Here is a 23,648-nt window from a genome sequence, read left to right as displayed (position 1 = left end):
TTTTCCAACGGCAACAAAAAGTTTTCGCCGTATGTGGGCTTTTCAGAGTGTTTTATTGTTAAGCATAGTCATGGTTTTTCAATATACCTGTCTATTCAGCAAATAAATAGCAGTTCTTTTTATCAATATGTATGGTCTTGGATCATCAATAATGATTTTTCTTTAGACTTCGGATACTTGATCGACCCACTTACTTCTATTATGTCAATATTAATCACTACTGTTGGAATTATGGTTCTTATTTATAGTGATAATTATATGGCTCATGATCAAGGCTATTTGAGATTTTTTGCTTATATGAGTTTTTTCAGTACTTCCATGTTGGGATTAGTTACTAGTTCGAATTTGATACAAATTTATATTTGTTGGGAATTGGTTGGGCTGTGTTCCTATCTATTAATAGGATTTTGGTTTACACGACCTGTTGCGGCAAATGCTTGTCAAAAAGCGTTTGTAACTAATCGTGTAGGGGATTTTGGTTTATTATTAGGAATTTTAGGTTTTTATTGGATAACAGGGAGTTTCGAATTTAGGAATTTATTCGAAATATTCAATAACTTGATTTATAATAATGAAGTCGATTTTTTATTTGTTACTTTATGTGAGAACTCTTTTAAGGATTCCAATTTGGAAAAAGAATTGATAGTTTCTATTTCTGTTGTATCAATTATCATTTCAACAATCAACTTCTCCCATAATGATATCTATGCTACCTAGTATTGTCATAATATCAGCCAATTTCATTCTTTTAACTAACTGAGGAAGAATTTGCAAATTGATAAAACCTGGTGGTCGAATTTTCCATCTCCAAGGAAAAACGCTTTGATCTCCTATGAGAAAAATTCCCAATTCTCCTTTTGGGGCTTCAACTCTCACATAAAGTTCTTGTTTCGACAATTCAAAAGTTGGAGAAGGTTTTTTACTAATAAACCGATATTCAAAATCATTCCATTCAGGATCTTTTAATCTGTCAAAACGTCGGATTTCTAAATTTTCGCAAGGCCCTCCTGGAATTCCTTCTAGAGCCTGTTGAATAATCTTTATGGATTCTGTCATTTCACCGATTCGTACTAAATAACGAGCTAATGAATCCCCTTCTCGTTGCCATTGAACCTGCCAATCAAATTCGTCGTAAGACTCATAATGATCAACTTTACGAAGATCCCATTCTATTCCGGAAGCTCGTAGCATTGGTCCCGATAAACCCCAATTTAATGCTTCGTCTCCCCCAATAATGCCTATGCCTTCAACTCGTTCTAAAAAAAATAGGATTCCGGGTAATAAGTTTTTGATACTCAGCAACCCTGTTAAAAAACAATCGCAAAAATCCAAANGAAATGAGACACTTAGTCTCTTTAAGGAAGGTTTGGTTTGGAAAAGTCAACCGAACGTTGACTTATTAGTTAGAAGGCTCGGATGTGAATTCCGGTGATTCGGTTAGCTTCGGGAGGTGATTTGTGACTTATGAGTGCGATCGGAAGTGATTTTGGAGGTCCGGAGTAGGATTAGGCTTGAATTGGCGAAGTTGGCATTTTGGCGAATTCCGGTGGATCGGTGAGATTTTGATCCGAGGGTCGGAATGGAATTCCGAGAGTTGCAGTAGCTCCGTTAGGTGATTTTGGATATGTGTGCAAAATTTCAGGTCATTCGGAGGTGTTTTGGTCGGGTTTTTGATCGAATGCGTAATTCGGAAGTTTTTAAGAAACTTAGGCTTGAATTCGATGTGATTTGATGGTTTTAGCGTTGTTTGATGTGTTTTGAGGATGAGAACAAGTTTGAATGAGGTTTTAGGATGTATTGGTGTTTTTGGATGAGGTCCCGGGGGCCTCGGGGTGAATTCGGGTGGTTGAACGAGAGGTTTTGAGGTGTGTTGCAGGTCTGTTGCTGCTATCATCTGATATTTCCGCTTCTGCAGAAATGGACCGCAGAAGCGGTTCCGCAGAAGCGGGTGAGTGACCGCAGAAGCGGTCAGGCCTGGGTTAGGGAATTTCCGCAAAAAGCGGAAGGATGGTCGCTTCAGCGGGTCCGCATAAGCGGATATTTTACCGCAGAAGCGGTTGTTGAGAGAACCGCAGAAGCGCATCTGGAGTCGCATAAGCGAAAAGGGCGGTTTTAATGAAAACCGCTTAAGCGGACTTCTGACCGCAGAAGCGGTCCCGCATAAGCGGAAGCGGGACCGCAGAAGCGAAAAACAACTGTTGCAGAAGGGTTTAAAATATTAAATTTCATCCGCGAACAAGAGTTGGTTTCTACCATTTCTAAGCGGTTTTGAGAGCTTTGAGCGAGAATTTTCGAGGGCTTTGACTGAGAATCAATTGGAGGTAAGTTTTGGTCTAAATATTCGAGTTTATGGTAGAAATTACATGTAAATTGTGGAAAATTCATTAAAAACGGGTCAAGCTAGGGCTTGAAAAGTTGTGATGTAAAAACGGATTTTGAAAGGGCATTTGAACTCTGATTTTGGTAAAATTGGTATGTGTAGACTCGTGGCGAGACGAGGAATCCAGTGATGTAAATTTCATAATTTTTCGAGAAGTGAGCCCGGGGCTCGGGTTTTGCCAACTTAGTGAATTTTGTGTTTTTCGAGTCTTTTCGATTGAGTTATATTTATTTAGCCTATTGTAATGTATTCGTTGTGGTTTTAATCAGATTCGGCGTTCGAAGAGGTTGATTCGAAAGGCAAAGGCATAGCGAGCTAGACTTGTGGTCGGCTTGAGGTGAGTAATAGATGTAGATGATGACCTGAGGGTTTGAAACCCAGGTATATCACATTGTGACGCTATATTGAGGCGAGACACGTACTCTATGACGAGTGCGGGGTCGATTGTGACTGGGGATTGTGACCTAGTCCGTTTCGATTGATGTTCGTGCTGTGTTCTTGACTAGAAATTGTTTGGTAATCATCCTACTTGGATTTTATGAATATGTTTGGGGCTTTGTGCCTATCGTGTGCATCCTTCAGGGATCCTTATCACTGCTTCCATGATGCTTAGCATATTTCATGATATCAGTCCTGAGTTAGACACTGCCTCGAAATGTTTAGTAAATAAATAAAGGTTTTGAACACTTAGCTCTATAATTTCTAATAATTGAATCTAAAAATGAACAATTTGACTGTGCCCGAGTGGCTTGCATGCATATATATATCTCGACTGAGTGTGGATCTGGCTGCACGCCGCAACGAATGCTACGATGATATTGCGCTTGGGCTGTAGGAGCCCCTCCAGAGTTTGAACCCCCACAGTGAGCGCGGGTACCCAAATGGATCGGGCTGCGCGCCGCAGCGGTCATGTGCATTGCATTGCATTCATGCATTTATACCTATTTGTCTTACTTGTCCTGGTATTGTTGTTGTTCCACCGTTTAATGTGCTGAATCGCTGAGTATAGCTTTATATTGTAATATTTTGGTATTTCTTACTTTCATCCATTATATATGTTTATTACTCACTGAGTTGGAAGTACTCACTTTACTCCCTGCACCATGTGTGCAGATTCAGGTGCTCCGGAGACTTAGTGGAGCTGTTTGTTGTTTTCGTGAAGTTTATTTTCAGGAGTTGTTGAGGTAGCTGCTTGACGTCCGCAGGACCCGACTCCTCCCCTTCATTTCATTTGTCTTTCCATATCCTAGACTTCTTTATTACTATGGATATATTACTCTGTTACATCTAGAGGCTCTAGACTCGTGACTCCAGATCTATTGGGGAATGTTTGGATATTCGTTATTATTTTCCATACTATTTTATTTGGATTCGGATTGGAACCTTGATATTTGCTATTTTAACCGTATTACTTGTTAACGGATTGCGTATTTGGGTTGAGAGTATTTAATTGGTCGGGCTTGCCTAGCATTATGTTGGGCGCCATCACGACCGGGATTGGGGTCGTGACATGGCTTCGCCCTGAAGGCGTTCCAGCGTCTCTGTCTTTCTTTGCAACTGAGATACCGAAACGTTAGTTTCCGAAGATGGGAGAAGAAGCCTGTATTCCCTGAAAATAGAGGTTACCTGTTTCTCGAGGTTGCCTTCGTAATCATAACTTTGGTTCAACTTCGATCAAAGATGTATCAGCTCTCTTGTCTTCTTATCACAAAGAAGCCAGAGAGATTTCTCCCCATTCAAGGCTTTACACAACTTAGCCTCCCAGCGAAGCAGCTCAGACTTGAGCTTATCGTAGGCCTATGAGAAAGAAGGTTCGGTTAAAAAGAAGAAAGTTCGAAGTTAGAAAAGTAATAATGGCTTCAAAACTCACCATAGAGCAGAGTCGCTGAGCTTCCTCGAAGGTCGATTTCGCATCTACCGGCTTGGTCTCATCGGCCCCGGTAGAGCAACCCGAGGCGCTCTGATTGGGCGTAGATACGTCGAAGCCCATTTCCCTCGGAGTACTTCCCGACGCCCGAGAACCAGCTGCCAAATCAGGTAATGAAGGACCTTCGCCCCTCCTCTCTTGTGGAATCTCTCCCTAGAGACTAGGGGCCTCAAGCCCAGCGGGCTCAACAGTCTCGGGAGGCCTCCTGGTTCGAGCCATCAATGTAGAATCATCCTCTTCGGGTGCATTGATGTCTACAGAACAACCGATAAATATGAGATCTTCGTCAGCGGCAACGTCCTCCTTGCGCCCCCCGGCGGGTCCTGCCTTGCTATGGGAATCCTCGTCCTTCGAGGATCTCTTTCTTTTATTATCCTTCCTTGTCTCAGAAGTCGAAGTCCTTCCTCCTCCTCGGAAGGGGACGGTCTCAGCTTAGAAAACTCATCGATGCCTACAACAAAGAAATTAGTGTACGTAAAGGAAAGTACTCCTCAAGAGAAGGACTACATAGCACATACCATGGTGCTTAGCCTCCTATTTGCCCTTCGACAAATCTCGCCACTTGCGTTTGTCATAAGTCGAAGAGGCCACCAGTTTGCGGGCCCAGTTCGCAAGATTGGGGATCTCATTTGGCATCCACGGGATCGCTGCGGAAAAGGAAAGAAACATCCTTATGGAGTCTGGCTCTACCAAGAACAAAAATAATAGAGTACAGTATATCACTTACGCTTGAAATTCCATTTCTCAGGAAACGGCAAGAACTCCGCAGGAATAATATCAAGAGTCCTCACTCGAACAAACCGAGTCATCCTTCCTCGATCCCTGTCCTCATCATCACTAGCAATAAAGGTCTTGGTGGATCGGCGTCATAGTGTAATTAGACCTCGATAATGCAAAGGTCGATACAATCTGATGAGGTGGCTAAGACTGAACTCGAGCTCGGCCTTTTCAGCGAAAAATCTCATCATCAACACGATCCGCCAGAAAGACGTAAGGATCTGAGCCAGAGTAACTCGATATCTTTGACATAATTCGAGCACGAGTCGGTCGAGAGGACCCAACGTAAAAGGGTACGTGTACACGTTCAGAAACCCCTCTACGTGGGCCACAATATCCTCTTCCCGGGAAGGTATCTGCAGCCTCACCTTTTCTCCCCATCCCAGTCTCTCCTCACAGCCTCAAGGTGTCTCTCTTTTATTGATCGAATGAACCTCGATGCATGTTCTCGATGGCCCGGAATGTCGAGACGCTTCTCTATCATAAAATCTTTCATCGAGACGAAACAGTTCAAAGTTGGCTTGCCAAACGCCGGCGGTGTACCACCGGCTGGGCGGGAAGCAGAGGTGGGACTTCCCTCTTTCTGGTGAGCGGATTTGGGCATGGTAGCCATGATTCCTTCAAAACAAGAAAGGGAAGATGAAAACTCAGGCGAAAGCTTTGATCTGATGCGGCACTAGAACTAGCGCAAAAAAAGGAACTCTATAGAGAAAAGTAGTTGCACAAAGCGGCAAAGCCCTCAATGAATGGAAAGCAACTATATATAAGAAGAGCGGCGACTATTCATTAACTTTGATAGCCAATCAGCGCTGACAAAGCAATTATGACTTTTTGGGAAAATATACCGACAGGGCCACTTCGGTCACTTCACGGTCATGTCACAGGAATGACGTCACCATACAGTGTTCGAGGGATCGAGGAGTCAAATCGATTCCTTACCAACCCGAACGAGGGAAGGTATGCGATTGAAACCAGAACAACCCGACCTCAATGGTCTCTGTTACTCCCAGACCGAGCTCGAAGGAGTTAAATTCAAGTTCGAAGCTTGACTTTGGCATGAACACTAAAAGGCAAAACTTTGAAGACATTAAACAAGAAAATCCCCACGTGGAGTCCACATACAAAATAAGAAGAAGTAAAAAGAGCAAAGGTGGCCTAGTCTTCATCTTTGCTACTCCCCGAGCTACTTGCAGAGCCCTCGTCCGAAGTAGTCGGAGCTGTCGACTCCTCTTCCAAGGCCTTCGCTTCTTCGATCTCAGTAGAGAGATCGAAACCTTGGCGTGCACTTCCTCAAAGGCCTGCATCCGAGCTTCTAATCGAGCATGTGCAAGGGCGTGAGCCAGTTTGAGGTTGGCCTCTTCAGATATCTCCCTGGCTCGAGTATTTGCTGCAGTAGCATCTTCCCAATACGGGAATATGAGTGCATCGACTTCAGACTTGGCCGTGGATAACGTGGCAGCCGACTCAGCATGAAGCCGCTTCAATTTGTGAGCCTCCTCTTTAGCACCTTGAAGAAGACTCTGAGTCGAGGCCAGCTCCTCTCGGAGAATATCCCTTTCCGAGGCCATGCTATCCTTGTACCGCTTCAGCTCAAGGATCTCGACATCTTTGGCCACAATCTCTTCCCGAACTTGTCCCGCTAGGACATCCTTTCGCTCAATCTGCAAAGGTAAGGTCATGAGTACCGAACTACCTGCTTGATGAAGTTGGCCTGCTCTTGGAGCACTTTCTCTGAACTTGCTCGAAGGTTGTTCAGTTCCTCCTCCCTTCGAGCCTATAGAGTTTTTAGCTCATTCGACTCCGAAGCGAGCTTCTCGAACTCCCCCTCACAATGAGTCAGTTCAGCCGTAACTTGGAGAAGGCCTGGTCGTACAACATTGTGACCTATAGAACGAAGGAAAGAAGTTAGAAAAACAAAGATCAAAACTCAAGGCGCAAAGGTTATGTCAAAAATCACCTATTTTTGGAGTTTCGCAACCTCCTCGAGAACAAATGGAGCATCGAGATCAACATCCTCTTCAACACCGGCAAAAAATCTCCGAATGCATCATCCTCTCGTTGGGATGCCCCCACATCGGGAGTTTCCCTGTTCTAGGCATCCCGTATTTGCCCTGGGGAAAACGACGGGCCTGATTGAAGATCGCCTATGACATCAACCTCTATCGGGGCTTCCTCTCGCCCTCGAAGGGCCTCAGAGCTGGATCCTCTGAATGCGCCAACCAAGTGCTCGTCGACACAAGTTGTATCCTGTTTAATGGTCGGCTCGGGGAATGCATCCAAACCCTCCTCGAGGGTCTCCTCAATACAAGGTGGGAACGCATCGGCCACCTTGACTCAGCAGTCTTCTGCCCGGCAACCTTCGAAGCATCAGCGCTTCGTCTTGCCCTATGTACCAGTGGGAAACCGTCGCCGTCTTCGTCTTCGGCATGAAGACTCTCAGCAGCTGCTAGAGTTAGGACCGTTGCATCGGCCCTAGGCTTTCGAGCCTTAGCTCTCTTTGGTTCCGGGGACTCCGCCGGCGTCTCCTTCTTTCTCTTTCTATCTTTGGCGGGTTTTTGGGTCTCCTCTTCGCCAGGAGGAGGCGGTCTCATTGAAACGGCTTCCCCGAGGCCTGCATAAGCATAAAATGCCAAATTACCACCAAGAAATCTATTTATAAGGAATTTAGAGGTGACAGTGGTGAGGGCGTACCATGATTTTTGTCCTCCGATCGAGTTTTGGCCAATTCATGCCAAACGCGCTTGTCATATGAGGAGGTAGAGTCTAAGAGTTTAACCCAGCCCGGGAGGTCCTTGACCGCACCCAGGAACCACACGATGGCTACGCAACTAGAGGAGAATCAATTCAAAAAAGAAAGGAATTAGTTCGAAAGAGGAAAATAGGACATTCAGATGATAAAACATGCTCGGTGTAACGACACTTACGTCTCGTATTCCATTCCTCAAGGAATGGCATCTTCTCAGCAGGGATGTGGTCCGAAGTCCTGACTCGAACGAAGCGGCTCATCCACCCCCGGTCTTTATCTTCGTCGATGCTGGCAAAAAATGCTTTGGTAGATCGACGCTGCAGTTTGACTAGGTCCCCTCGATAGAGACGAGGGCTATACAATCTAATCAGATGATCGAGGGTGAAAGGCATCCCCTCGACCATGTTCGAAATATCTAATCAAATATATGATTCTCCAAAAATAGGGATAAATTTGACCAAGCATCACTCGATATTGTCGACAAAAATCGGGGATCACCGGGTCTACCGGTGGAGAAGAAGAATCTACAGGACCTAAGGTAAAGGGATACGTATATACACTGAGGAAACCAGCTCTGTGTGTAGTTATATCCTCTTCCGATAAAGGGATCTCTACTTGTACCGCCTTTCCCTAGCGGCAATCTATTTTCACCTTCTCTATGTTGGTTATTATACTAATGTATCGAGATATGGGCTCGCATCGGCCCGGTACCGAAGAAGGTTTATCAATTTTGAAATCAGAGGATGTCTCGAAGGGCCCAGGAATACACTCCTCAATGCGAGGAGGCACTATCTTTTTGCTCTTAGACGAGCGTGACGAAGAAGGGGCTTCCTCTTTTTGAGGTACTGTCTTAGAAGTTTTGGCCATGGTTATAACAAAGTTTCAAAGTAAGTTGACGAAGAAGTGAACACAGGAGAAGGGTGAAGACAGGAAACTGTTAACAAAGATTTGAAGATCTGAAGATGTTGCAAAGGTTTAAAAGATAGGGAATTGGAGTATTTATCTAAGTGTATTGGAGGAGTTAAAAGGGCGACCAATAGCGGTTCGTGGGCTTTTCGAGAACCGTTTTGACAAGACCTCTGTACAACTTTTCTATCACATCATTTAATGATCTCACGTGGCTGATGTCACAATGGGGTTATCGAAAAGGCAAGAACTCAAGATCGTTTCTTATCATTTCATTATAAGAAACGCGGGGACTATCTGTATACGGTCAAAATCGGGGAGTTTAACTTTCGGGGTACTGTGGCACTCCACGCCCGACCTCGAGAAGTTCAAAGCACAGTTTGAAGTGTGACCCCGAGGTGCGTCCTCGAGGGCACATATCGAAGGTTCAGTGTTGTCAATCTCGGAGCAGTACAAATCGATGATCGTCATGGAAAGGCCGGAAAGCTCCCAAGGATACGTGGTTAGAGTTGACCAAGTCTGCAAGAATAGTACAAATCCATACTAAGCCATTATACAGCTGTACCAATAGCATTTCCTCGTCATTATTAGACATGTACTATGTTGAGATTCCCCCCCCCCCCCCTCCTATATAAAGGGGACCCTTGTCATTTTGTAACGGACATGAATATTCAATACAATAGAACATTCTCTGCTTTTCTTGCCTAAACGTGTTCAACAATTACTCTACAGATTTATTGCTTGTTCATTTATTGTTCTTCATTTATTGCCCATTATTAACAGCAAAAGGCTATTTTCGAGGCCTTCGATATCATTGTTTCCTCATTAATTATTCATTGCTAACTGCCCTAACTAGATCTCGAAGCCCCTTGTTCCGGCCAGCTCGAGGCCTAGTCTTGCGACAACATTGGTTTGCATATCTATTGCCTAACAACTAGCATTGAAATAAATCACATATTTTTAGAACCATAAAATCAAATATAATTATTAATACCATTTTCAAGGTAAACAAGGAAAAAAGCCGAACCATACCGAATGTAATTAGATATGGTATTGGTATAACATTTTATGAAATCGAATATCGAAAATACCGAAATGAAATGAGTAAATACCGTACCGTATCGACCGACGAACACCCCTACATGAAATTGAGGGCTTAGTTGCTAGAAAAGATATGGTTCTCCCAATATTATTTCGTCGAAAAAATCAATTTGAATATAGATTAGATTTCAATACTTCCCTCGATCCCCTTAAGAAAACATTAATTAAATTCTTTGATTACATTTTTCTTATTTATTTTAAATTTTAATTTATTACTCTTGCTTCCACTATATTAATTTCTCTCCACGTTTCTTAGAATAAGAGTAAAGGTTACAAAATCTATCTTAATTTTATAAAATGACAAATATTTTAGATCAATTATCTATATATATATATATATATATATATATATATATATATATATATATATATATATATATANAATCAAAAAGACATTGTAACTGTTGAAAGTTACAAAATAATTTAACGTTTGAATGTTATTCTTTTGAAACCCTTAATCTTCCATGTAAACACTATATATTCTAAACAGTAAATTTTTATGAGAATAAATAATAAGCTTATGAGAAGAAACGTAATAACTTGGAAAATAGGAAGTGCAGATTCATGAAGGTGTGCTGGAGGTATCATTTGTTATGAAATCCTGATTTATCTTTTCATTTCACATCTAGAGATTTTATTGGTTCATGATTTTATATATATATATATTTTCATTCCCTTCAATTGAATAACTAATAACTTTACTTTTCAATTTTTTCAAAGGCTTGAGTAGTTTTTCTTTTCTATATTATCTCCTCTTTATGTCTTTGGGAAGAACGAGTGTAGTCTTTATGGAGAAGGAAGTGCATAAACAAAAAAATAGAAGGTGTGAAATGGTGCAAGTGTCCTAGGTAGTTTCTAATACGCATATGTATAAAATTAGGATATTTTTGTGCAAATGTATAAACTGAGATACTCTATTGCTCTTGGGTAAATATATGCAAGAGGAGTAGAAATACGTAAAGGAGCAACTTGATATATTATGTTTACAATGATTGATTATCTCTATGTGACTATGTCAAAGGCTATGAGGTGGGAAAGAAAAATTACACAACGACAAAAGAAAAGAAAAACTACACAAAGGTATGACTAAAATTCTATTATTTTTTTGTTTTTGTTTTTGACATGGTAAATGCATAAATGTACTATGACATTGATAAAATAAAGTATAAGATAGCAATAGCTTTTGAGAAAGGATAACGGGTCAATTTATGAGATGTAGTAGTTAAAAGTTTTTTGTTATATATATATATATATATATATATATATCGTAGATGATTGAAATTTATATCGGCTATTTTAGTTTTGCTTCCTTATCTTCTTTGAAGTCCATTCTATTACTCCCTCTGGTCCAGTTTAATTGATTTTTTGTCTATTACATCAGCTATTTTAGTTTTTTATCTTGATTCAGGTAACTTCTTTTTCCTTCTGATTTCAAAGGAGATTGGGACTTCTAATAGTTCATTCTCAATTTCTTTCTTTTTTGTTTGTGTTGAGTGGGATGCTGACTTTTCTTATTTATTTTAAAATTGCAGGCAACGTTTTTTGTTGTATACTCTCCTTTTAACCTTTTTATGTGCTTGCTATTTTAAGCATTTGATTTTTCTCTCATTGGTGTTTAGGGAATAAGTGAGAATTAAAGAGGTAGAGAGTACTCTTCTCATACGAAATGAGAATAACTACTAATGCTTTATATGTCTTTCAGTAACATTCATAAAAAGGATTCATATTTTTTATTTTCTTGCCCTTCCATTTTTATTTTATTTTTGTGCAGTTTTATTTTAAAAAATCACATCAATAATGCTTTGTTTCTCTTTAGTACATATCATTATTATGCCTTTAAATCTCATTGGTTATCTATCGTTATTACGCATTGAGGTTCTTTGGTTACTTGCTATCTTTATTTTAAGAAATTAGAGAAGAAGAAAGAGGACTTTTGTATTTCTTTATTTCTAAATAAATGCGTAAGGAGTAATAATGGAAAAGGAAAAAGAAAAAGGAAAAATGAAAAAGGAAATAGAAGAAAAAGGTAACTGAAATGGAAAAGGGAAGGAAACAACTAGAGAAAATATTTGTAAAATTTAATTCCGTTGATTTGTGTCACAGATTTGATTTTACCCTTCTTCTTTTAATTTCTTCATTATGTTTTATTATATTGTCTTGGGTAGGTCTAAAAGATTAAAAACTCGTAAGTGGTGGAAAATCAGAAAAAGAGTCATAAAATTAATTTGTCAAATGAAAAATGAATTAAGAATTTGAAGTTTAATCTGTTGTATTTGAAAAAAGGAGTTTTGTCTTTTTCCTTCTTTTTTTTTTTGGGAAAAATGAACGGGTAAGGATGTAAGAAAGGAAAAAGAAATAAAAGAAAAAGGAAAATGTAATTGAAAAGGGAGGGAAAGAATTAGAGAAAATATTTGTAGAATTTGATTTCGTTTATTTGTGGATATATTTGATTTTACCTTCTTTTTTTTTTAATTTTCATTCTGTGTTGTTATTCTCTTTATATTGGGGAGGTCTAGAAGACTAGAAACACTTATGTGATGAAAAATTAGAAAGAGGTTTTAAAACTAATTTGTTAGATAAAAGGTGGATTAAAATTTAATTTATTGGGTTCGAAAACTGTATGAATCTTTAACATATTCGAATATTAGTATAGGGATTATTTTGTATGTCGATAAAGTTTTTAACAACCGCGCAAAGCGCGGGCAAATTTAACTAGTTTTTAATAATCCTGGCAACTAAAAGTAATAGGAGGGAATAGGTCGTAGCCTTAATTTTAGATGTTTAGATGAAATTTTTGAGGTGAATTAACGAGACGGCGACGTAATCAGGCTTCGACTTTTCAGTTTTCACCTTGTGATTTCGTCTTCGAGCTGATACGAGTCACAGGTCACGGGACTCCTGCTTCAGTTTGCCACATTACAGTTGCAACGTGGCACCAGTTCCCTTTTTACCAGAGTGGCACAACCAGTTGCTTCTCAATTAGTACTACTACTTTTTTTGGTTTCCCGTCAAATAAATATACAAAAGTTGTTCTATAACTTTGTAACTCATTTGTTTCCTTTGATATAATGGTGTTAATTAAGCNNNCCGCATAAGACTTCTGACGGCTTTGAGCTGCTAATAGCCTTTCCTATATAAGCTTAATTTTCTCGATTGGCTATTGTACCAATTCCGGTCCTACTAATGTCGTTTCCCCAACATCGAACCATCCTATAGGCGACCTACACTTCTGTCCGTAAAGAGCTTCGTATGGAGCCATCTGAATACTGGAATGGTAGCTATTACTATATGCAAACTCAATAAGCGCCAGATGATCATCCCAGCTACCTTTGAAGTCTATCACACAATTCTTAATTTTCTTACTCAAATATTTGGTGTTTCTTATTTTTCTTAGGAATGATAATTCTGATGAGGCTCTTACGTGCAACTAGTTGTGGCAAAATGGATAAAAGAAAAAACAGTTATCACCCATATTATTCATTAAAAATAGTTAGATAATGAACTTTTTAAAAATGGGTCAAATATGGATAAAAATCATATTATCCACTTAGAAAATGGATAACCAATGGATAACTAATGGATTTATCTTTTATATTTGTAGAGCCTCAAATAGTGGTGGTAAAATGGTTAAAAGAAAACAGTTATATATCGATATTATCCATTAAAAATGAGTTGGATAATGAACTTTTTCAAACGGGTCAAATATGGATACAACCATATTATTCACTTAGAAAATGGCTAACCAATGGATAACTAATGAGTTTAACTTTTACATTTGTAAAGCCTCAAATTGGAGGTTCCTCAAGTTTGGGAGACAAGGAATTCTCCCAAAAGTGATCATATTGAAGAAGTCATGGATAACATGGATATCCATATTATTTGCCGGTTAACCCATTTTTTATCCATATTAAATATGGATCGGGTTGGATAATTTATCCACTTTTGCATTACCCATTTTCGACCTGCCCATATCTGACCAGACCCGCGCCGCTTGCCACCTCTAGCTTCAAATTGGGGGTTCATCAAGTTTGGGATGTTAGAAAAATTGCAGAAGATTAGAAGAGAAGTATAGCTTTGAGTCGTGAAAGATCACTATCTTTCAAGAGATATTGCCGGTATCTTCTTTAGGGGATTACAAGTAATTCTCCGTCAGGATACAACAAAGCCAGAATTATACTTGCAAATTGAATATCACTGCTCCTGGGGTCTCCTTGTATTTGTATAATTCAAGAGAAGACTTTTTAGAAAAGTCGCACTCCTATACGAACAGTTATGTCTGTTCTATTTGAAATTCAAATTTAAATAATCAGAAACTGCTCCAAAAATAAATACGAAAATAAAACCTTTATTTAAAGGTCCGACCCGGCCCGCGCCCAAGCCCCAAGTCCAAGTCATATATATATATATATATATATATATATATATATATATATATAGGCCTCAAAAGTGACTTAAAGCCACCGATGTGGAAAACCCACATATAAAAATTATGTCTAACAATCCCCTACTAGTTTGTATATGTATCATAATATCGTGTATAATGGAAGTATCTTGTGTAGATTTGAACTTTCCACTAGTGTAAATACCTTAAAGTTCGACAAAGTTATTAGAATCCTAAGATTTGAAGCATAACTCCTTTTGTCAAACCGAAAGTATCACACACATAATATTATTAAGTAGCGAAACAATCCAGTATAGAGCTTTAGCACTTTTATGGCCATGTGCTACTCCTGATTTCATGAATATTTATAAGACCAACCCTTTAAGTCTTATCCGAAGCGGCACCACTTCATATTCATATTGGTGGAATTTAGACTTTATGTCCCTGTTACTCAGACATTTGCTAATTCCATTAAGAACTAATTCAACCTCTTCAAAGTAACAATTTGCACTTTCGAGTTTGTCATTGTACCCCTGTTATTACAGGCACTTAACAACTCTGTAGCTTCTCATATAACAGTAAGCAGTACATTAGAATTACGGCTCCTAAGAGAAGATCGGTGCTTAAACAACACAAATAACTTGTTATTACCCTTTGAACTTATATTATTAGAGTGTATACTAACTCAAAGTTGGGTTCCCACACTTGTGTTTTAATTTAAGAGTTTCAGCCCCATTCCGTCACTAGTATGTTGTACAGCTTCTTTTGGCAATGCCTTAGTAAGTGGATAAGCCAAATTTTTATTTGATCTCACATATATTATAGTTATAGTTCCATTGGTAATAAACTCTCTTATATAAGCATGTTTGAGGCTTATATGTCTTGATTTCCCATTATACATTTTATTATGAGCTACACACATTGTAGTCTCACTATCACAGAATATAGAAATGGATGGCATAGGTTGTGGCCACAACTTAACATCTAGTAACATGTTCTTCAGCCATTTCGCTTCTTTTCCAGCAGTTGTTAATGCAATAAATTCAGATTTCATTGTAGAATGGGAAATGCAAGTTTGTTTCTTTGATTCCCAACTAATGGCACCACCTCCTAAAGTGAATATCCAACCTGAAGTAGCCTTGCTATCATTAACATTCGTAATCCAACTCGCATCAGAATATCCTTCCAATACGATAGGAAAACCACTATAGCAAATACCCAAGTGCTTTGTTCTTTTTAAATACCCAAGTACTCTTATTATCGCTTTCCAATGATCATTACTTGGATTACTAGTAAACCTTAAAAGTTTACAAACTACAAATGCTATATCAGGTCTAGTGCAATGCATTGCATACATCATACTGCCTATCGCACTTGCATACTCTATTTGATTCACTGTTCTTCCCAAATTTTCAGTTAATTTGACACTTGAGTCATATGGAGTGTTAAGACTCTTTTATGCCCAAATGATTAAACTTGCAAAGTATATTATCAATGTAATGGGCCTGTGATAAAGTCACTTTATTATCTGCGATTCTTTTAGCCTTGGTATCTAAGATAGTATCAACTTCATTTAAGTCTTTCATCTTAAAAACAAAAGTTAGAAACTTCTTAGTTTCAGAAATTCTAAGCATATTCATACCAAATATCAACATGTCATCAATATAGAGACAAATGATATCTCCATATTCTTTTACAAATTTGGAGTAAATACACTTGTCAGCATGATTATGTACGAATCCATTAGACAGTATTATACTATCAAATCTTTCATACCACTGCTTTGGTACTTGTTTCAATCCATAGAGAGACTTTATCAACTTACAAACTTTATGTTCATTTCCAGGAAGAACAAATCCTTCAGGTTGTTTCATATAAATCTCTTCACTCAAGTTTTCATTTAAGAATGCAGTTTTAACATCCATTTGATGTACATACAGACCATATATAGATGCAAAGAAAAAGTACTCTAATAGATGTTATTCTAGCTACGGGGGCATATGTATCAAAGTAGTCAATGCCTTCCTTTTGCGTGAAGCCTTTTGCAACTAGTCTTGCTTTAAATGTTTGTATAGAACCATCCATGTTATATTTTCTCCTAAATACCCATTTACAACCTATAGATTTAGACCCAGGAGGCAAATCAACTAAAACCCATGTGTTATTGGACATTATTGAGTCCATTTCGTCATTGATGGCCTCTTTCCAAAAAGCAGCATCCCTCGAAGCCATAGCTCCTTGGAATCTTGTTGGGTCATCTTCAACATTAAACAAGATGGGCATTTATAACTTATAGATGTTCTATCTCCTTCCACAAGAAAAACTATGGAATCTAAAGAAATAAAATCAGAATCGGGGTATTTTTCTTTTCTAATTCTTTGGCGTCTTCTAGGCTTAATTGAGTATTGTCACTTTTCTCATTGTTAACCATAACTGAGTATGACCTCTTACTCAAACCAACATCACTTTGATTGGTTCAACTAAATTCTCATCCGTAGTATCTTTTATAAACTTATTTTTTTATAAATTCAACATGAATGGATTCAATAATATATTAGATTCCAAATCTAACAGTCATATGCTTTTGAATGTTGTGCATATCCTACAAAAATACTTTAATTTCTCTAGGCCCCAATTTTGTTCTATGATGATCGGGAACCTTATAATAAGAAGATATGCACCCCCCACACTTTGAAATAATTTAAATTTGATTTTCTACCATTCCAAATCTCATAAGGTGAAATATGCATACTTTTTGAAGGCACTCTATTAAAAATATAACATACAGTAAGTAAAGCTTCACCCCATAAATTATGTGGTAGGTGTGCATTTAAAATCATAGCATTAACCATATCCACTAAAGTTTTATTTTTTCTTTCAGCCAATCTATTTTGTTGTGGTGTATCGGGAGCACTTGTCTGATGTATTAATCCATGCTCTTCACAGAACTTATTAAATTCAGTAGGAAAATATTCTCCGCCCCTATCACTCCGAATTATTTTAATTTTCCTACCTTTTTGATTTTGAACAACTGACTTATATTCCTTAAACTTATGAAAAGCCTCATCTTTTGTTCTAAGTAAATAAACATATATAAATCTAGAGAAGTCATCTATAAAAGCAATAAAGTATCTTTTGCCTCCTCTAGTTAATTCACCATTTAATTCACATATGTCAGAGTGTACTAAGTCTAATAATTCTGAAAATCTTTCAACTTTACGAAATGGTTTCCTTGTCATTTTTCCTTGTATGCAAATTTTGCATTTCCTTACATGTTCAATTTTACATGATATATAACCATTTCTACACATATATTTTAAGGAACCAAAATTTAAATGTCCTAATCTAGCATGCCATAAAATAGAACCAGACTCAACAATATACGCATAAACATAATTTATTTCATTAATACTCAATTTAAACATGCCATTACAATTGTATCCTTTTCCAACAAAGATACCATTCTTAGTTACTATTACATGATCAGATTCTATGACTATCTTGAAGCCTCTCTTAGACAGCAAACCAGCGGACATCAAGTTCTTTTTCATGTCGGGAATACATTTAGCAATGTTAACTTCTGCCCAGAAGTAAAATTTATCTCAACACTTCTCTTTCTTGCAACATCTGCGGTCACATGGTTGCCCATCAGAACCTTCTCGGCTTCCTTCACTTCTGCATAGGTCTTGAACATATTCTTTTCGTAACAGACATGAACTGTGGCACCGGAATCCAACCACCAGTCTTGACTCTGACTAGCAGCCGCAGCCATATTTAATTATGTGACCATACTACATGGTACTACAGAAACCATTGCAACCAAGCCTTGAGAAGAACTTTCCACCATGTTTGCTTTTTCGGACATTCTGTATTTCTTGAACTTCCAGAATTTCCAGAATGTCCAGAATTTCCAGAATTCCCATGGTTGAAGTTAGTTCCTGCTTTCTTAAATCTGCAGTCACGAATCTTGTGTCCTTTCTTCCCACAATGATGACACTTCAAATCATTTCGTTTCTTAAAACAATGCTTGTTGGAAACTTTTAGATTTTTGTTTGCATTTCCTGTATCTTCTGACTAACAAAATTAACGGTAGAACTCGAAGGTTGGACAATAGCGTCACGAGCACGAGTTTCACTTTCAGTTTGAATATGAGTTCGAAATTGTTCCTCTGTTAATTTATCAGAAGAATGCAAGTTTCTTTCTATAATCATTCCAGAAAGAAGGCAATTTCGAGAGTATGGCACCTATCTGAAGTGCATCCGTAACTTTAACTTCAAGATCACTTAGTTTTGAAACTAAGATTTGTAGTTCATGAATCTGATCCATAATTGGCTTTGTCTCAACCATTTTAAATTCAAAGTATTGTAAGGACAGAAATTTATCGCTACCTCGCTTTTCATTTTCATATGCGGTCTGCAATGCTGTCCAGAAATCTCTTGGTGATTTCAGATTGGAATAAAAATCATAGAGTCAATCTGTCAAAGTGTTCAGAATGTGTCCTCGGCAGAGCAATTCATCATCTTGGCATTTTTTCCTTTCTGCTTTGGTATCTTTAGAATCTTCTTTAGTGGGTTCTGACATTGCAGTCAACAGTGGATTAAGGACGTAAAATATCTTCAAAGCAGTAAGCAAGAAGATCATCTTGTCCGTCAGGATCCAAAAAGCCAGAATTATACTTGCAAATTGAATATCACTGCTCCTGGGGTCTCCTTGTCTTTATAGAATTCAAGAGAAGACTTTTTAGAAAAGTCACACTCCTATACGAACAATTATGTCTGTTCTATTTAAAATTCAAATTTTAAATAATCAGAAATTGCTCCAAAAATAAATACGAAAATAAAACCTTTATTTAAAGGTCCGACCCGGCCCGCGCCCAAGCCCCACGTCCAAGTCCAAGTCATTTTTATATATATATATATATATATATATATATATATATATATATATATATATATATATATATNTTTACAGTATGCGTAACATATATATATATATATATATGTTACGCATACTGTAAAAGTATATCAAATACTCATTCTATATGACTTAGTGGGCTTAGCCTTTTAAGGCCTCAAAAGTGACTTAAAGCCACCGATGTAGGAAACCCCACATATACAAACTATTTCTAACATGGGAGACTAGTAATTGTTTTAAAAGTGATCATATTTAAGGAGTTATGAATAATATGGATATCTATATTATCCGTCTGTTAACCCATTTTTTATCCGCATTAAATATGGACCTGGTCAGATAATTTATCTGTTTTTCGCATTACTCATTTTCAACCCGCTTATATCCGATCCGACCTGTCCGTTTGCCACCCCTGAGTGCAACTAACCCCTTAAATATACATGTATTGGAATAATTCTTTGAATTTTCTCAGTATGTTTGATGCAGAGTTGTATGTATGAGTTTGAGTCAATTGAGTACATGGGCATTTATTGATTCTATGCTGGTTTGGCTGATAATGTTAGCATGTGTCGTTAAATGAAGGGTAATGGTCTAATGGAGCACAACAAGGACCAAGGCAGGGTAAAGTTAACAATTGTTTAACCTAAACTAGTTTACAGATCGAGTCAATTTAAATTTATGTTTTAGGGCACCAACAATTGATTTGATATACTTTCTCAAATATAAATGGCAAAAATAATAAACACAATGAATAAGGAAATCAAATGTAAAGCAAAGGGACAAAAGATTCTTATTGATCAAGATCTCCTTTCTCGCGTCCTGCTTGAGAAATACAGTGACGTAATTAGCGAATAGGAGAATGAATTTGTTAGATGGGCTGTGCTAAGAATTTGTAAGTGCTCAAGGATTTATATTTTAGAAGGAAAACAGAAAGAAAATTGCAGAATTGAAATCTAAGAAGATGAGCTAAGAGTATTTCATATCATAAAACTAGTATACAACCATTATTTCGTACAAATACTCTCACAGCCGGGACTAAAATGTAAAGTAAATAACTAATGTGCCTAAGGAAAATATAAGACAAGGACCAAACTGTAACTTCTAAAACTAAGTAACTAACATAACTACTTTTATTTCTTTACTACTCTTAAAGCCTAAGGTACTCCTCCTATCTGTGCAAGCTCTCATTCAGGTCATATCAGTACTCCCCCCTCAAAAAATTCCTTGACCTCAAGGAATAAAGGTAGGGAATCTGACTTTGATGGCATCATAATCTTCCCAGGTTGTTTAGTCTTCAGGCAGCTGCTCCCATTGAATTAAGAATTGTACCACTGCTTTATTCCCCTTAGGTATCATCCTTCTGTCTAACACCTTAGCTGGATAATGGCAGTAGGGACTGGACAAATCCAAAATGGGAGGATGATTCATTGTTGTTGGTACTTCATAGCAGGGCTTGAGGAGTGAGACATGAAATGTTGGGTGTAGGAGTAACTAGGGGGGGGGGGGGTAAAGCAAGTTTATAGGCCACAGTCCCAACCTTTTCCAAAATCTGATATGGGCCATAGTATTTGGAAGAGATTTTGGTGAAGTGCCTTGTGGAAAGAATTAACTGCCTATAGGGTTGCACCTTTGAGTAGACCCAATCTCCTTCTTGAAATTGCCTATCAGACCAGTGCTTGTTGGCCTGCTCCACCATTCTTTGTTGAGATCTAGCCAAATGAAATTTCAGAAGCTGAAACTTCAGTCCCTAGTAACTAAGCTCCTATCCACTTCTTCCATGTCTGAATCCCTTGACACATAGGGTAGATGCAAAGGTAGAGGTTGGCCATATAAATCCTCATAGGGAGTGGTCCGAATGGATGTGTGAAAGGTGGTATTGTACCACCATTCAGCAAAAGCTAAGTAATATACCCAGTCCTTGGAAGAATCAGAGCAATAGCACCTAAGATAGGTCTCTAAACATCTGTTGATAACCTCAGTTTGGCCGTCAGATTGAGGGTGGTAAGCAATAGAGGTGTTCAAGGTAATTTAGAATGTGTTGCAAAGAGCTCTTGCCATAGTTTACTAGTGAATATAGGGTCCCTATCACTCACAATGTCTGCAGGCATACCGTGCAATTTAAAAATGTGTTCCATGAATAAGTGAGCAATATCCAAAGCAGAGTATGGGTGGGATATGGCTATGAAGCGAGCATACTTAGTTAGCCTATCAACAACCACCCAAATGACCTATTTGCCTTTGGATTTGGGCAATCCTTCAACTGAAGTCCATACTGATGCTACTCCAAGCCACTGATGGAATTTGAAGTGGTTGCAACAACCCAGGGTAAGCAGAATGATCATACTTACTCTTCTGACAAACATCACACTTCTTAGCATACTCCTCAACATCTGTTTTCATTCCCTTCCAGTAGAAGAGTGAAGCCACTCTTCTGTATGTGTGGTCTATCCCTGAATGCCCTCCACCTACAGAGTTGTGCCACAAATAGAGGATTTCCTGCCTTAGAGTTTGATCACTCCCAATCACCAGCCTCCCCTTTCTCCTTAGTTGTTGATTAATGTAGGAATACCCTTTCACCTCCTCCTTTTGAGCCAACAATTGTTGAATTAAAGATGCTAATTCAGGATCAGCATTCCAACTATCCCTGATAGTTTGTAACAGATCAGTCCTCACAGAAGACAAGGTCAGGGCTGCTGTCTCAATTGCTGGCAGCCTAGATAGAGCATCAACAGCCTTGTTCTCTTTCCCCTTCTTGTACTGTATCTCGAAATCAAATTGCATCAGTTTAGTAATCCATTTAAGTGGAGCTCCAATATGCGATTTTTGGTCCAGCAAAAACTTAAGGGCCTTCTGGTCAGTCTTGACCACAAAGTGCCTGCCTATCAAATATTGTCCCCACTTAGTGATAGCCATGACCAAAGCTAGTAATTCCTTGTCATACACAGACATAGCTTGGTGCTGTGGAGACAACCCCTTACTCAGGTAGCAATGGGTTGCCCTGCTTGCATAATAACAACTCCAATTCCTATGTCACAGGCATCTGTTTCTACCACGAAAGGTAAGCTAAAAGCAGGTAAGGCTAGGACAGGTGCAGAAGTTAAAGCACCTTTAAGGTCCTCAAATGCTGTAGTTGCTTGATCATTCCACTTGAAGTGATCCTTTTTCAGTAAGTCTGTTAATGGTTTGCTTATGTGCCCATAGCCTCTTATAAACCTCCTATAGTAGCCTGCTAATCCAAGGAACCCCCTCAATTGTTTGACAGTAGCAGGTGTTGGACACTGCTGGACTACTTGTATCTTCTTAGGATCAGTGGCCACACCCTTAGCAGAGATGAAATGGCCCAGATTTTCAACACTAGCCACATCAAATTGACACTTAGTCCTTCTAGCATAAAGTTGGTGCTGCACAAGAAGTCTGAAAGTAATTCTCAAGTGCTCACCATGGTCCTCTATGTTCTTACTGAAGAAGAGGATGTCATCAAAAAATACTAGAATAAACTTTCTGAGATGCTCTTGAAATACATGATTCATCAGTCCTTGGAAACCAGAAGGAGCATTAGTCAACCCAAAGGGCATGACTAAGTACTCATAGTGGCCCGAATGTGTTCTAAAAGCAGTCTTATGGATGTCCTCAGGTGCCATTCTTATTTGATGATAGCCTGATCGAAGATCTATCTTAGAATAAACCTGTGAAGCCCCCAATTGATCTAATAGCTCTTCAATGATGGGAATGGGGTATTTATCCTTGATGGTGATCTGATTGAGTGCCCTGTAGTCCACACAAAGCCTCCAGTTGCCATATTTCTTTCCCACTAGGACCATAGGAGAGGCAAAGGGGTTGCAACTGTTTTGTATAAACCTTTGAGATATCAATTCTTGAACCATTTGCTTAATTACATCCTTCTGAACTGGAGAGTATCTGTAAGTTCTTGAATTGATTAGGTCAGCACCATCTTTCAAGGGAATATGATTATTGAAGTATTCTCTAAGTGGTGGTAGTCCTTTAGGTTCTTTAAAGACAGGCTCATAGTCCTGTAGCACCTGCTGAACCTCGAGGGGTTCTTGACCCAACTGTTTCCCCTCTATCTCTTCAGGAGAAGAAACTTTGATCATAAAGAGCTGGACATTGTCTCCTATAAATTTTTGGAGTGAAGAGGATTCCACCATTTTCATCTTAGGTGTAATCCCCTGTAGGGCAAACATTTTTCCTTCGTAGTCAAACTACATAGTTAATTGTTTGAAATTGAAGACAATGTTGCCCAAGGTATTAAGCCATTGAACCCCCAAAACCATGTCACAAGTACCTAGTGGAAGTAATAGGAAATCAGCCCTAAAGACTGTGTTATGCAACACCCATTCCAGCCCTTTACACATCCCAAATATAGGCACTGAATTTCCATCAGCTAGGTTAGCATCCAACACTTTACAAGGATCCACTCTCCAACCCATCTTGGCTACTAATCCACTGTCCATGAAGTTGTGTGTCAACCCACTATCAAATATTGAGAGGTTTTCTGTGA

General features: G+C 38.6%; 1 pseudogene; it reads right to left on the bottom strand.

The window, feature by feature from the left end:
• LOC109230082 lies at positions 617–5,116 on the bottom strand (annotated as a pseudogene).

This window comes from Nicotiana attenuata, chromosome 7 (genome assembly GCF_001879085.1).
Source record: "Nicotiana attenuata strain UT chromosome 7, NIATTr2, whole genome shotgun sequence".
NCBI classification, from domain to species: Eukaryota; Viridiplantae; Streptophyta; class Magnoliopsida; order Solanales; family Solanaceae; genus Nicotiana; species Nicotiana attenuata.
Note: the sequence above shows the minus strand (reverse complement) of the source record. Positions and strands in the feature narration are given on the sequence as shown.